Genomic DNA, 16,209 nt, shown 5'->3' with positions numbered 1-16,209 from the left:
TTGGTTTTACAATTTCTTACCTATGGGATTAGCCGTGTAGGTTGTGTATTTGCAAGAGGGCTTTCTGAAATTATTTAGAGATCACTTACAAAAATGACATAATTAGTTAAAACTAATTAATTAATTAAAAATAATGAAATATGACTTGTTCTCTGCTAATCAATGTTGAGAACGATATACTGTCCCTCCAAGAAGGCTTCTTCTTTGTTTTCTTCTAAAATTATGTGCTCTGTTATTAATTACTAGGGAGTATATATAAGTGTGAAATCACGGAGAAATGAAGTCTGTCTCCATTTATGTCTAGTAGCCTATAGTTCATCAAAAATGAAAAATAAATAAATAAAGTCTACCAGTCTATAAACCGCCTATGCCAACTAAGTCTTAGGAAACCCGAGTAAATTTCAAGGGAAAAAATCGCTTATGACATATTTATGAATTAAATCTTATAGTATACATTACGGAGGTGATACATGTTGTTAATGAAAATTTGTAGTACTGAATATGGAATTGTCTCCGTTTAGTTTTCATTTTCCATGTTATTAGGTGTTTGAACTGTCCGACGTATACTTGTGGGATTAGCCGTGTAGACTGTATTTTGGTTTAATTACTCCTTTGATTTTTATGGAATAAGAGAAAAAGATAATTGGACCATGAATGAATTGATATAATCATCCTCCAAGAAGGCTGCTTCTTTGTTTTCTTCTAAAATTACTCGGTCATTAATTATTCCTAGTGAGAATAAGAGTGAAATTATGGAGAAATGAATCAAGTCTCTGGCAGTTTAAGTCTAGCCGTTTATAAACCGTGTATACCAAGTCTTTGAATCCCTAGTGTCTAGCAGTTTAAGTCTAGCCGTGTATTAACCATTCGAGTAAACTTCAAGGGACATGCATAATATATCCATAAAACAAATCAACTTAAAATGATGTAAATGTTTCTTTTCTTGGATTGAAGTACTCTTATATTTATCTGACAACGACTGATATATGCAGTCGATGCTCGAGAATACCATTGAAGACTCATGATGATCAAAAGACGATGCCAACGAAAATAAATCTCAAATTGAAAAAACGGATATTAATTAAGTACTCAACATGATGCACAAAATATCCATAATTAGTTAATTGATATCACCCTCTAAGAAGAGAAGAGAGAAAATGAACCATGACAACGATATAATCACCCTCTAAGAAGGATGTTTCTTTGTTTTTTTTTCTAAATCTGTTCCGTCATTTATAACTAGTGAGTATAAGCTACTGAAATGATGGAGAAATTATATATTCAAGTCTAGCAGTTAGTAAGCTAGTGAAATGATGGAGAAATTATTCAAGTCTAGCAGTTTAGTAACCGCGTAAACCAAGTTTATGGAAACCCGGGTAAATTGCGAGGGTGGAAAAAATCAAATCAAATCCACTGCGGATGATGTGGATGTTCAGGTGAAGTAATTTCCTGAAAAAAAGTCAAATTAAAATAACTGTATTTCCGCGAATATCCGATACATGTAGCAGATGTTAGATAGTTATACAAATAGAATTCCCCGCGAACACACGGAGATCTCAAAAGTTAGGCAAATTATTGGAAATTGTATGTAGATCTCCATGCAACATTAATCTGTGATTTACTCTCATGCTTCTATTCTATTAGTTTGAGTCCTCGCACCGACCGTTTTCATAACTACTAAAATGAACATATTAGTCGATTTTGTCATTTTATTGATAAGTTCTTGGAATATTGTCTAGTTACGTCTTGATTTGTTTTCTAGGAGTAATTACCATTCAATTAGTTAATTTTTACTGTATATACGTGCTCGTATGCTAATGGTAAGTGAACATGAAATAAGCCTAGTATTCAATTAGTTAATTTAACTTACAGAGCTCTTATTTATTTCTTAGCTTGAGGATCAGTATCGTAACTTATTTCTGTAGCATTTGTTGGTGGATTATTGGAAAAACAACTTGTGCTGTAGTAATTCAATCCAATAAAATCAAAGGATCTTTTGATTTTCGGATGCTGGAGATACGTAAATACCGGTAGGCGGTGTTTTGATATTTCTATCATGTTTATTGGATAATGACCGTAGACTAAAGGCTCCAAAAACTATCCCAAGAAGAAATCTAGAGGTCTCTTTGTAGCCAAGGTGTCTTCTTCTTTTTTAGATGCAGGCACCATCCAATCAGTATTTAGCGTTATTCCAATTTGATGCAGCGCATACTAAGGATTCTACATAGAGTCTTGGACACGAAGGTTTCCTTGTTTTAGTCTTTCTTATTTTTAAGAATTTTTTAGATTTCCTTTTCGTTTTCTGTTTCCTAGTTTAGTTGTTTCTTCAAGCCTATATAAATGCTAGATTAAGTCTTGTAAGACATAACTTTATCAATCAAATTATTAAACTTCAAACCTATCTTTCTCTTCTTGCTCGAACTTTCTTCTCTTCTTTCTTATAGCAATCTAGTATTGCTTTCTTTTACTTTGTTCCACATTAGTTGGTATCAACCGCTTAGTTTTAGGTTTTCATCCTATAACTCGATCCCTGACATCGCTTCCGAAACACCTTTCATTCTTTTAGTTCTTTTATACAAAAATATATATATATATATATATATATTCAGTGACTTCTAAACCAGTTACTCTAGCAGCAATCGAAGCTCTCGTCAAATCAAATAACGAAATTTTAACAAAGACCATTACTGAAGCTCTTGAGAAGTCCATGGAGGAAAAATTAGGGTTAAGAGATACCAAGCTTGAAACCATGCAAAATCAGATTTTGAAGGTTGCAAAACATATAAATCTGGATTTGGATATGCCCGAGCTTGTAGAAGTAGAAGAAAAACATAAAGAATAAACACTTCAGTCCTTACAGAATGATGAGATACCAGAAGATGTATTGTGTGAATTGAACAGAAAGAAACAATACGAAGGTTTCATAGGTCATTAAAAGAATAAGCTAGTTTCTCATAAACTTGACGGTGATGATGAAGATGAACGTGAAAACGATCTAGAGAAGAATTGGATTGAAGAAAGGCGTTTAAAAACTGGTCAAAATACTTACAGTTCCTTACCAGAATACAAACTAAAAGATGATATTCCCAACTTTTATGGAAATTTTCGTATTGAAGAACTAACTGATTGGTTCTTTTGAGGTAGAAGCTTTTTTCGAATTCATGGAAGTTCCTGAAGATTCTAAGGTCAAATTTGTGACCTATAAACTCAAAGGAGGAGCTGCAGCATGGTGGGACAAGATCCGTGATGATCGTAGAAACGCTAATAAACCAAAAATACGTACTTGGCAACGTATGAAGACTTTAATCAAGGATAAGTTCTTACCTAGAGACTTTATGCAGCAAATTTTCATAAAGTTGCAAAACATTCAGCAGGGAGCAAGAACAGTTGAGGAATATGTGTCAGATTTTTATAATTTGGTCGCACGCAATAAACTCAAAGAATCTGAAGAACAGTTAGTTGCTAGATTCATTGAGGGACTGAATAGATAATACAAAACGGTATGACTCAGTCAGTTTTTACTATGGTCGAAGCAGTGCGGCAAGCTATTAAGGTAGAAGGTCGCCTTATTCGTTCTTATAGGACTTATCAATCAAAACAAGGGCGTTATCAAGGTACTTACAGAGGTACCAATTCATCTCAAGTTTTTTCTCCAGATACTTCTTTGAGTATTTCTAGGCCTCCTTATGATGATGCTAGCTTTTCACATCGACAAACTAGCAATATTGTGCCTTATACTCCACTTCTGGCTACACCTATCTTAGCCAATCCAGTTGATATTCAGCCGGTTTTGCAGTCTCAATCTCTGCAACAAGCTTTTCCTAATGCAGGGACTCGGTTTAATAACAGGCAACAACAATTTCCACCGCAACAGAGAACTAATAATGCTTATACAAAATTTCGTGGAGACAAGTGCAATAAATGTCAGCAATCTGGGCACACTTCTAGTGATTCTCGGAAATTAAATGCATTGATTAGTGAACCTCAGTTCATTAATGAAGTCAATGGTGCGCTTAATGAGTTCGATGATGAAGAATCACCTGGAGATGACGACGAGTTTGTTGGGATGATTCGTCCATTATTTCTTACTGAACAATACCATTCTCAGAGACACAATATCTTTAAATCAAAGTGTTATATTGGAGGTAAGATCTGCAAGATGATAATTGATAGTGGCGGTGTGGATAATTATATTGCTGATCACGTAGTTAAGAAGCTTGGACTACCAGTAAATTCTCATCCAGAACCTTACACTGTCGGATGGGTTAATGCCTCAAGCACACAGAAGAGTAATCTTCAATGTCATGTTTCATTCTCTTTTGAGGGTTATGAAGACACAGTTTTATGTGATGTCATTAATATGGCGACAACACATCTCCTTCTTGGTCGACCATGGAAATACGATCTTCAAGCAGTGCACAATGGGTTCGAGAATACTTATACCTTTGTTCATGATGGGAAGACCAAGATTCTGAGTCCGTCCAACTCCACTACAGAATCTTGTGAGAAGACTAATACTCTTGTAGCCACTACTGTTCATTCTTTGCATCCACAACATTCTTTAAATTCCCATGAAGATTCTAAACCTATGATTGAGTTTCCTGAAAAGGTCAAGCCCTTATTATCTCGATATAGTGTTTTATTTCCAGAAGAGCTGCCAAGTGCATTACCTCCTTTACGGGATATTCAACACTGCATCGATTTTATTCTAGGAGCTTTTTTGCCGAATCAAGCATACTATCGCTTGAGCCCTACTGAGCATGAGATATTACAGGGACAGGTAAATGATTTGCTTACAAAGGGTTTGAGACGACCTAGCAACAGTCCTTGTGCTAGTCCTGACTTCTTGGTTAGTAAAAAGGACAATGGCTGGAGGATGTGTATCAATTGTAGAGCATTGAATCGCATCACCATTCCTTACAGATTTCCTATCCTTCGTATTGAGGATATGATCGATTTACTGTCGTGCTCTATTATTTTCACTAAGTTGGACTTACGTAGTGGTTATCATCAAATACGCATTCGAGATGGAGATGAGTGGAAAACTGCATTTAAAACACGTGAAGGCTTGTATGAATGTCTAGTAATGCCATTTGGATTATCTAATGCACCTAGTAATTTTATGAGGCTTATGAATCAGTTTCTCCAATCCTTTCTCAATAAATTTGTTATTGTCTATTTTGATGACATACTAATTTTCAGTCGCAGTGAGCAAGAACACCTCCAAAATCTTTCACAGTTGTTTCAAGTTCTTGCGGACAACTACCTATATGTTAATTTGAATAAGTGTACCTTCATGGCTTCTTCAGTAACATTTTTGGGGTATGTGATATCTACAAATGGGATTCATGTTGATCCTTCTAAAGTTCAAGCAATTGAAGACTGGCCAGTTCCTACCTCTATTCGCGATGTTCGTAGTTTTCATGGTTTGGCTTCTTTCTATCGAAGAATTGTGAAGAAATTTAGGTCTATTTCTGCTCCTTTGAATGACTGTTTAAAGAAGGAGAAGTTTGAATGGACAGAAGCAATGGATAAAAGCTTTATTCTTCCTAAAGAAAAGCTTTGTACGACACCAATTCTTGCACTTCCAAATTTCAACAAGCCTTTTGAAATAAATTGTGATGCCTCTGTTGTTGGTATTGATGCTGTATTATCACAAGAAGGTCATCCAATTGCATATTACAGTGAGAAGAATTCAGATGCGCAAAAGAAGTGGTCTACATATGAATTAGAGTTATTAGCTCTTGTTCAATCTCTTAAGAAGTGGCATACTTATCTGATACATAGGGAATTTGTTGTCAACACTGACAACCATGCTTTGAAGTTTTTGAATACTTCTGCTAAAGTTAACAGAATGCGTGATCGATGGCTTTCCAAAATCAACAAATACACCTTCTCTGCGAGACACAAGAGTGGAAAATTGAATCAAGTTGTTGATGCCTTAAGTAGAAGAAGTCATCTATTAACAACAATTCGTAATGAGAGCTATGCATTTGACTATATCAAAGATATTTATCCAGAAGATGAAGATGTTGGCAAGCTATGGGGTCAATGCAGTTCTCAAAATCATGGGGTTGATGATTTTCTTATACAAGATGGTTCCTCAAGGCACTTTACGTTTACATCTTATGCGCGAATTACATGGCAGTGGTCTTGGTGGTCACTTTGGGAAAGATAAAACCATTGCCCTGATTGAAGAACGATATTTCTGGCCATCTCTGAAACTTGACGTACAAAAGTTTGTACAAAAGTGCATGGTGTGTCAGAGAGCAAAGGGTACAATTCAAAATACCGGGTTGTATACTCCCTTACCAGTTCCTGATGCGCCTTGGGTTGATATAAGTATGGATTTTATACTTGGTTTACCTCGTACTGCTAGAGGTAATGATTCTCTAATGGTAGTAGTTGATCGTTACTCTAAAATGGCTCACTTCGTAGCTTGCAAGAAGTAAACTGACGCTTCTAATATTCCTTCTTTGTTCTTTAAATAAGTAGTACGCTTGCATGGGGTTCCAAAATCTATCACTTCTGACAGAGATACAAAATTCTTGAGTTATTTTTGGAAAAGTTTATGGATGCGCTTAGGCACAGCTTTACAATTCAGTACAACTTCACATCCGCAGACAGATGGACAAACTGAAGTTGTTAATCGATCACTTGGGAATTTGATTAGAATTAAGTGCATGGATAATAGTAAGCAGTGGGATTTTTTACTTCCACATATGGAGTTTGCTTTCAACACTTCTGTGAATCGTTCTACAGGGAAAACTCCATTTGAGATTGTGTACTCTAAAGTACCTAATCATACTCTTGATTTAGTAGCATTACCCATCACTCAGAATACAAACACTGCAACAGACTCTTTTGTAGACAAAGCTACTGAATTACATAATGAAGTGAAGACTAAACTGGAGATGTCAAACTCTAAATATAAAGAGGATGATGATAAACATAAAAGGATAAAGACTTTCAAGGAAGGGTATCTTGTGATGATACATCTGCGAAAAGAGAGATTTCCAATGGGTACTTATAACAAAACTAAGATGAAGAAATATGGTCCCTTCAAGGTTTTAAAGAAGATCAATGATAATGCTTATGTTATTGATTTACCAAATGATTGGAATATTTCCAATACATTTAATGTCCAGGAGATTTTTACTTTTCATGTTGACAATGAACGTCTGGTTTGTCCGGACAACTCGAGGACAAGTTTTACTCTAGAAGGGGGGACTGATGCAGCGCATACTAAGGATTCTACATAGAGTCTTGGACTCCAAGGTTTCCTTGTTTTAGTCTTTCTTATTTTTAGTATTCTTTTAGATTTCCTTTTCGTTTTTTGTTTCCTTGTTTTTGACATGCTTGATATTTTTCTTTGTAAAGATCGGCAGCAGCAGAATGAGCAAGGAGTAGGTTGTGTCCAGCTATATAAGGCTCACCCCTGAATTTCCATTTTTGCAAAGATGTCGGTTTGAGCATCGTCCTGGTGGCATTAATCCTTTCCATAACCCATATAAATAAAGGTCCAAGGTTCATTGATTGTGATCCAATGCTTGACTCTGTCGCCAAATTATTTAAAGCACACCTCTACATAGTCCCTGAAATCGGTGGCAGTTTGGGGACTCAAAAAGCCACCATATTCGTCTTCGAGTGGCTGTGGAAGATCAAAATGAAACAATGTCACAAATGGCTGAATTCCGTGGGATAAGAGCTCATTAATGAGATTGTTGTAATAAGTGATTCCTTGTTTGTTTACTCCTTTGCGCAACTTTCCACCTGGTAAAATTCTAGACCAAGCAATGGAGAATCTATAACTGTCCATACCCATCTCCTTGATTGTCTTTATATCTTCCTTGTAGCGATGATAAGAATCAACGGCCACATCTGCGGTGCTATGGTCAGATATCATACCCGAAGATGTGTTAGCAAAAGTATCCCAAATAGTTAAACCCCTGCCTCCTTCTTTAGTTGCACCTTCATTCTGGTACGCGGAAGTAGCAACTCCAAAAATGAAGTTTGCTGGGAAGTCATCTCGGAATGGAACTTCTGTGCTCACATTACGTGCATTCGAGCCGGTTATATGCACATTAACCAGGAAAAAGAAGACAAGTATTGGATATACTAATTGACATGAAAACATATTTCCTTGATCCTTCATCATGTATTTGGTTTACAATTTCCTTTGAGGTTTTGCTTCTTCTGAATAGACTTTTGAAGGTATATATATTTGGTTTACCAACAAACTACCAACTCACTTAAAAATTTATTTGAGTAGGATATGATGGCTACGACACCTGCAAACAACTTGAATTCCCTCAAATCTAACAAGTTAATTTTCAACCATGAATTCACCTTGTTTAAGCCTACAAAGTCGGGACAATTTTTTTTTTAACTAATTGTACCTCAAATGTTTCTGTTAAAATGAATTGTTAGAATTTTTTGCTAAAATTAATGAATTATTAGAATTTTATTGTTAAAATATATGTTGTAGTTAATTTGGACATCTAAGGATAAATAGTTATTGAGAAATAGATCAATATAACTTCAGCTGGCGCGTGAGTGCATGTGAGAGAAACTAAAAAAGTATCTCTCAACATCTTTGTAAGACACATTGGTTATCATCTTTCTAAGACACAACCAAATTTTATCAATGTAGTTGTTTATTGATTTCGCGTTTGTTCTCTGATCCTACGAGTACCTACCCAGTTTTTAGCTAGGAAACTAAGTAGTACTATAAATTTGGTTTCTGATGGTAATTATGGTCACAAGATCAATGAATCTTAGGGTCGAAAAATCAAATTTAGGTATTGCAATCGCTTGTGGTGGTGAGGAAGATCAGCTGCTGCTGCTTTGCGGTGGTCAGACGGATCGGCGGCGGCAAACTTGGTAACGATTATATTCATTAGGATTTTTATTTTTTCTCATGGGCTCGGGTGTTTCCAAATGGGAAAAATAGGCGTAGGCCAAAAAAAAAAAAGTATTTTTATTGTCAGGTCCATAATTAATTTTAGGTACTGTGACACCTATAATTATTTCCGTGACACCCATAATTATATGAAATTATTAAAAATGTCTGCATGACGGATTATGCATCCGCATGACGGGTAATGCATTAGGGGTATAATTGGCAACGCAACTTGGATATAACATATGTAAAAATCCGAACCTTGGAATTTTACAAATTTTATATCGTTGGAAATACTTTTAAGAGAGCTACATAACGAGTAAAAACAAGAATATCAAATTTTTGTTTTTCACGAAAAAATCAGAGGTGATCATCAGTTTAGGAAAATTTTTCGAAAACTTGATACATAACTATTATGCAGCTACCAAAAAAGATGCATAACACATTATGCAGACGCATAACGAATTATGAAACCATTTTCTCCACTGCATAACAAATTATCCATTTGGATAAGAAAGTTATGCATCTATAAAAAGTTATGTAACCATTGTTTGGTTGATTTTAGTGCGTCCATAAAAAAAAATTGATGCATAATGCAGTATGAATCATATATTTACGTATGCATATCAGGTTATGCATCTATTTTCTCGATGCATAAAAGATCGTGCAACAATTTTCCCGATGCATAATGCATTATGCAGTCATATTTTCGGATGCATAGCCTGTTATGCATCCATTTTCACGACTGCATAACATGTTGTGTAGCTATTATTGTAGGTGCATGACAAGTTATGCAACCTTATTTTTTGTTGGTTTCAATAGTAAGAAAAAAGTAGCTGCATAACGTGTTATGTAACCATTTTCTGGGCTGCATAACAAGTTAAGTAAAAAAACAAAAGCTGCAGAACGTGTTATGCAACTAATTTCGAGAATGCATAACAAGTTATGCAACAAATTTGGTAGATGCATAACCTGTTATGCATCACTATTCACACCTACATTTTCGCAATACTGCACACAATACATCCAACGAACACCTGTTGCACATTGCATCACCACCTCAGCTGCAATACCTCCAAACTAACCATTCTTGCACAACGTGCAATTTCTGTAGCCACAACATCAGTCTTCTGCAACTGCAATCTAGCTAGCTACCCTTGTAACAATCTCCAGCGCCACTGCCACCACTTCTCCGTCACTTTCACAAATCAGCAATTTCGTCTTCTCCTTGTTGACCAACTTAACATCAGTACCCAATTTAGTCTTCTTACTTGCTAAAAGAAGCTTCTCCTTGTTAAGTAAGGCAACATCCTTTTCCATTACAGCATTTTCCCTATTCAGCAATTCAAAATTCACTTATTTTTTCTTTACCGAGTAAATCGACATCTATCCCAAGTACAGTCATTTCTTTGCTCAAAATCTGAATCCCATTTCGCAGCTTATTCGTCTCTTCATTAAAAATCTCAATCCGCCTATTTCGCAGTTTAGTTGTCTCTTCTTCAAACAACCTAACATCACCATGCAGTCTAGACGTCTCCTCCTTATCGACTAAATTGATTTCATTTCCCAGATCAATTTTCTGTTTGCAAGCGCTTCTAAGTCACTTCCCACCTTAGACATTGGTCAATTAAGTGATTCAAAATCACTTTGCAGTCTTTTTTTCTTCTCCTAGTTGAGTGATTCACCATCTCTTCCGACTTGCAACTTGTTATTACTAGTGTTTTCCACTTATAGAGAATCATGATGAATAAATGACCCCACTCCATTTTTTGGTTTAATGATTCCACAACTTTTTCCATAGAAAGGTTTTCCTTGTAAAGGTAATCAATATCTATGCCTAGAAACATAATTGCCAACCGTTTTCTGGACTGCTGCCTTCAACGGACCTACTTAAATGAAATCGAGTCATTTAACTCCTAAGTGAACTCAATTTCAGTCGATGCACAGCCACATACAAACCAACTCAACACATTTGATATAAAGCTTCAATCATCACCATTCATGTCTGTAGATCCGCATATAATCACCACGACCAACATCATTGATTTTAGAAACCCTCAAGACCTGATGCTGTTGTGAACACAATACATCTTCTTCAAATCCTACGAAATCTAGAAAACAAAAAAATTGAAGAATAAATCGTAAGAAACAAAATTTATAAACTATCACCATCTTCAGATTCGAGCAATTTCATCTCAGTTTCAACCTTCGATTCAAAACCCTAACTTCCTTAACAACAACAACAAAAATAACAGCTATAATTCTCCTTCCTCTTCTGTTCTTGAACCTAACATATGTAAAACCTTAAACCCACTTTCAATTCTCGAATCTCTGTAACTTTTCATTGATTTAATCACCCAATTTTAGAGAAAAGGAATCGAAGATGAAGAAAAATAATAAGAAGAAAAAAGAACGAAACAAAATTTTATAAATTATGGGTTTGAGAATAATTTTTTCCTGAAATATGGGTGCACGCCTTCAGATTTCTTGGCGTGGATTTCATAGTGGAAAAAATCTGAAAAATAGGTGTGACTGTAGTTTTCACTATCCAAGTGTCAAGTTTCATTTTGTACTTTGTAATGGGCTTTTTGAGGTTGTGTTCCTTAAAGCTCCTTGCTCTCTCAATCAGTCCATTGAGGTTGTGTCCGTTAAAGCTCCTTGCTCCATTGGGCGTTTTTTTCCTTACTTGGTCTAGGAAATCTTTGCATACGCGTACATTAAACTAAACTACACTAATGCCGACTAAAACGAACCCTTTCTTATTTACCTAACGCTACAAATTAAGCAAACATCTATTCCTTAGGTAACAAGTAGGAGTAAGTATTCATTAGTATATATATATACGAGTAGTCTTTGCCAAGTTATGCAAATCTTCATCGGGTTTGGGCGCTATCATCACATATATCTCGTATAATTCCTGATTACTAATGTGTTTGTTTCATTATTTAAGTTGTACAACTCTAGTCGCGATTACTGATGTTTAGTCTATTGTATGCGTAAGCTAAGACTTGGAAGACCAACTAAATAAATAGAGTGAAACTAAAGACATGCACAAGAGGACATATTAACACCCAAGAAAGTCTCACTTAAAATAAAATAAATAGAATTAAATAAATAAAAGAGTCAGAGGAATTCAATAAAGACTGTCATATTAGTTAATTGGAAAGAAAACTACCATAAAATGAAACAAAGTTTTATTGGCAAGAAAACTACCCTCAAATTAGGAGGAATGCTACGGTGACCGGCGGTTTGATCCCGAGGAATCCCGCAACACACATAGCCCCTGGGATCCATTGAGAAATTATAGGGGGTGGGTTTTTGGCCCCAACACTTTTGGGTGATGCGGGATTTTCTGGATCAAATCGTCGGGACACCAATCATTTCCGTCAAATTAGGATCATGCATGATCTCGTACTGCCATACATTCATTTTTTTAACATTCATTTTCGATTAAACTATCCCACATTCATTGTTCATATGTTGTCTGATGATTTTTGGGACCAAAGAAAGTAAGGAATTGTACATAAGCAAATCGAACACTACCCGGCTTAGACGGCAAATCATGCATGTTTTTTGTTTGAATAATAAAATTTATATTAAAGAAGAAAAACAGGGAAAGGCGCCCAGTTATAGTTTTAGAAACAAGAGGGTTACATTTGCCTAACATCCTCCCAATTGTGAAGGATTTGGCTGGTGCTTATGAACTTAAAAGTCACAACTTTACAGCTCCACAGAACCGCAGTTTGCATAATTAAGAATCTTATGTCAGTCGCAGACTTTGGCCTAGCTCCGAAAACACTGTCAAACCATGCATATAGAATACTTCCGCGAAAGTGACTAGTTAATTTCTACCAAGTATTTTTCATTAAACCGCGACGATGCTATAAAATCCATGAATAAAATGTACTCCATACTATAAATTACAATTAATAATAGTATATGCCATGATATTATTGAAATTTCGTCGTACTACAGTGGTCTAATGTTAAATATATATACTACTTGAGTAGCATTCGAATCGCTAGTAACAGCTGGTATTAACCGTGTAAGGTGAATTTTGGTTTAGTTTTGGACTCATTAATTTTTATTTTGTTTGTTTAGCATCTTGATCATATATACGTGGTAGCACAAAGAGCATCAAAAGACTTAGTTGACTTACAAGTCTAATTTTAAGAATGTCATTTTTAAATATCCTTGTGTGTGAACCACATGACTTGAAAAATGAATCATGCATATAATTATAATTAATGATGAAAATGACATTATCAACCTCTAGGGAAACTGCTTTCTGAAGTCTAACAGTTAAGTTCAACGGTTTGTAAACCGCGTCAAGACTTTCATGCCCATCAAGACTAATAGGGAAGAAAATGATACGAAAATCACACGTAGTTGTAGTTGTAGAATGTAGTTTTTATACGAAAATCACACGTAGTTGTAGTTGTAAACACTGACGTTCGTTGGAATATCTAGCACCAACAGTTAAATAGAGATGGAAAAGAAAAAAAATTGAGAAATCAGAATCGGAAAAGATGAATTTAGGGTTATAAAAAAGAATTGAAGAATAAATTGATTTTTCTATTAGAAAACTCATCTCAGTAATTAGAGCCCATGAAAATGGTTTTCGAGATATTTTTTATGTTCAGGCTTTTGGCTGTTATTTATAGGGGAAGCGTTACATATTCTCGTTGTTTCGGCTCTCTTCTGTTTTTTCTACGCAAACGAAAAGCGTAGGCGTGGAATTAGGGTTTTCTCTTTTTGTGTTGTTAGATTCGAGACACGTGGTTTAGTCATGTGGAAGATAAAAGGGTGATTTATCTTAAAACGGAATACGGGAAATTTGATCATCAAGTTAATGGTGCATAATCTCCGTGACTTTCGTCATCCATTAACTTCTATTCCTATGCACCATGCCAAATAAATCTATTTGTTGTACAAGGTGACATGGCAAACCACCCGAACCACTTTAATAAAAGATTTAGGCGATAGAATTTCGAGTGAACAATAAAATCGGCGATATAATCTTTGTTACTGGTGATTTTCAAAATAATGCTCATTGAAATGTCTAGCATCAACTGTTAGTTTTTTGCCGCCTATACATAAGTAATTTTTAAACAAAATATTTACATCAAATTTTTTATACAATTATTTCTTTCTTTTATAATTTAATTTTGTTTCAAATACTTCAAATTTGGGAATTTCAAACCCTATTTGTTTCGGATGCAACTTTATTTTTCTGGAGTAGCACTTGAAAGGTGTTGTTAAGAAGATATGTGATAGTTATAAAGAAATTGGTAAAAAGCATCGAAGTCTTCAAGTCTTGGATACTAACCAACGCAAACCCGTATCTAAGAAAAAACTAAGAAGATGACAAACAACGGAAACTATGTTCATACACGCGTTGATTGGATGTTATGTGAAATGAAGAAGATAATTAAGATGAAGAACATTGTCCCAGATTTTTAATTTTAAATTCCATGTTTTAAACTATTTTTGTCTAGTTTCATGTGTTGTAAAATGACTATTAATAACTAATTTGAAGTTTATATTAAAAGAAATGTGCTTTCGTTTTTCAATCTGAAAATTTGACTCGTATTGTTGAAAATTAAGCTTATATTTCTCAATTCAGTCTTACATTTTAATTTTAACTAATAAAATAAGAAAAATATTAAAATTTCTACGTAGGATATTAAGTTGACAATTATGAACAACTACGATGGTCTTTGGAGTGGGCTTTAGAAGATGAACTATGGTGATTTTCATGGTGATTGGAAGCCTGGATTATTCATTGGTTCACAAGCGCATCTCTTTTCTTCTTCTTCTTCCTTTTCCATGCGATTTTCCTTTTATTTTGACATTGTTTTGTTTGTTTTCCATTCAAGTTTTAGTTTTATTTTTTTTAGGGTTTTTATTTTATTTTTTTATTTTTCTACCTTCAGAAGCTACAATGCAAAGATCAACTCGAGCATTAACATCTCGGAGTCAACTGCTACCTTTTTCATCTTCTCAGGATGTTACGCCACCACTGGTTTTTTTATATTCATCTTTTTCTTCCCCACAAGGATGCTCACGATGGTTATTGCCATTGTCCCTTCAAAAATATAGATGGTTGTAACGATGGAGTTAATGAGAGGGGGTATGTTAAAAATTACTTGATTTGTCACTTACAGGACAAGCACCTTTTCTCCATGGAAAACAAGAACAGTTATATGGAACTAATTTCGAAGGATTTAAACATCTACCTTGCATGGGAGAAAGTTCTTCTTCAGTTGCGAATATGGTTATATAGTCAATGTATGCACCTTCATAGTTGGAAGATGTCTTGCAAAGGTAGAGAGGGATTACTCATGGAGATGTCATTACGGGACCTTTCAATGGTTTGGGCAGTAGATTTCCTGGTTCACGGCTTGGCTAAACCAGTTGAGATTCAAGGGATGAAGGAGGACTCGGCTGTGGAGGTTTTATCATTGCCTCCGGAGTTGTTGAATACTGTTTTTCAGAGACAATTTACAACCATTTACAGTATTACTCACCAGTGCATGCTTGGTTTCTCTAGGACCTTGAAAGCATGTCTCGACAAGGTCTTTCTTAAACCCGCTGATATTTCTGCGTGGGTCAGTCTAATTCTGCTTCCCATTTGCACTTTGAATTGATATATGTCAAAGTGTGTTGTCGAAGAGAAATCAGGGGCCAGGAAGAAGTTACGAGTCGCTGCTATCAACATGGCCTTGTCTGTTTGGAAATAGACGAATGGGTGCTTTACCTTGATTAATAATTTTCTAAATTTTCCACTACATCAGCGGGTTAAGCAATACGTTAAGAACAAGAAAGAGTCTGCCAACTTGAATGCGTGACGAAGGAAGATGAGTTAGATCATTACTCACCTTCTATTTGCGTGTTGTCTTCAAATGGTGTTAGAGCATACCTCAGTTGAACTCACCAAATGTTGGTATGTCAAGTTTGGTTGTCATATTTTAGTGTGTCAAAACTCATCTAAAGTCGCTTGATTGTAAAATAGAGTCAACTTCGTTTAGGTTAGACTGGAAAGTCTAGGAATGTTGAGACATACAAGTATTACTCTGAAGACCTGAAGAATGTGAAGAAGAAGCGGACTACAATGACAACATCATCCTTCCTCTTGAGGTTAGTAATATTGACTTGAACTGTTTCATTCCTAACATATATTTCAAGTCGTGCTATATTGAAAACATAACTGCGAAGCTGTATATACTTTACATATTGTATAATACTCTAGTGGGATGACATGGTCATATTTGTATGATCATAGTATTAGGGAATTAGACTACGAA

General features: G+C 35.3%; 1 pseudogene; it reads right to left on the bottom strand.

Moving 5' to 3' along the window:
• Positions 1–1,881: 1,881 nt before the first annotated feature.
• LOC113328690 lies at positions 1,882–8,158 on the bottom strand (annotated as a pseudogene).
• Between the last annotated feature and the right edge of the window lie 8,051 nt (positions 8,159–16,209).

The sequence above is a fragment of the Papaver somniferum genome, unplaced genomic scaffold (genome assembly GCF_003573695.1).
Source record: "Papaver somniferum cultivar HN1 unplaced genomic scaffold, ASM357369v1 unplaced-scaffold_114, whole genome shotgun sequence".
Lineage (NCBI taxonomy): Eukaryota > Viridiplantae > Streptophyta > Magnoliopsida > Ranunculales > Papaveraceae > Papaver > Papaver somniferum.
Note: the sequence above shows the minus strand (reverse complement) of the source record. Positions and strands in the feature narration are given on the sequence as shown.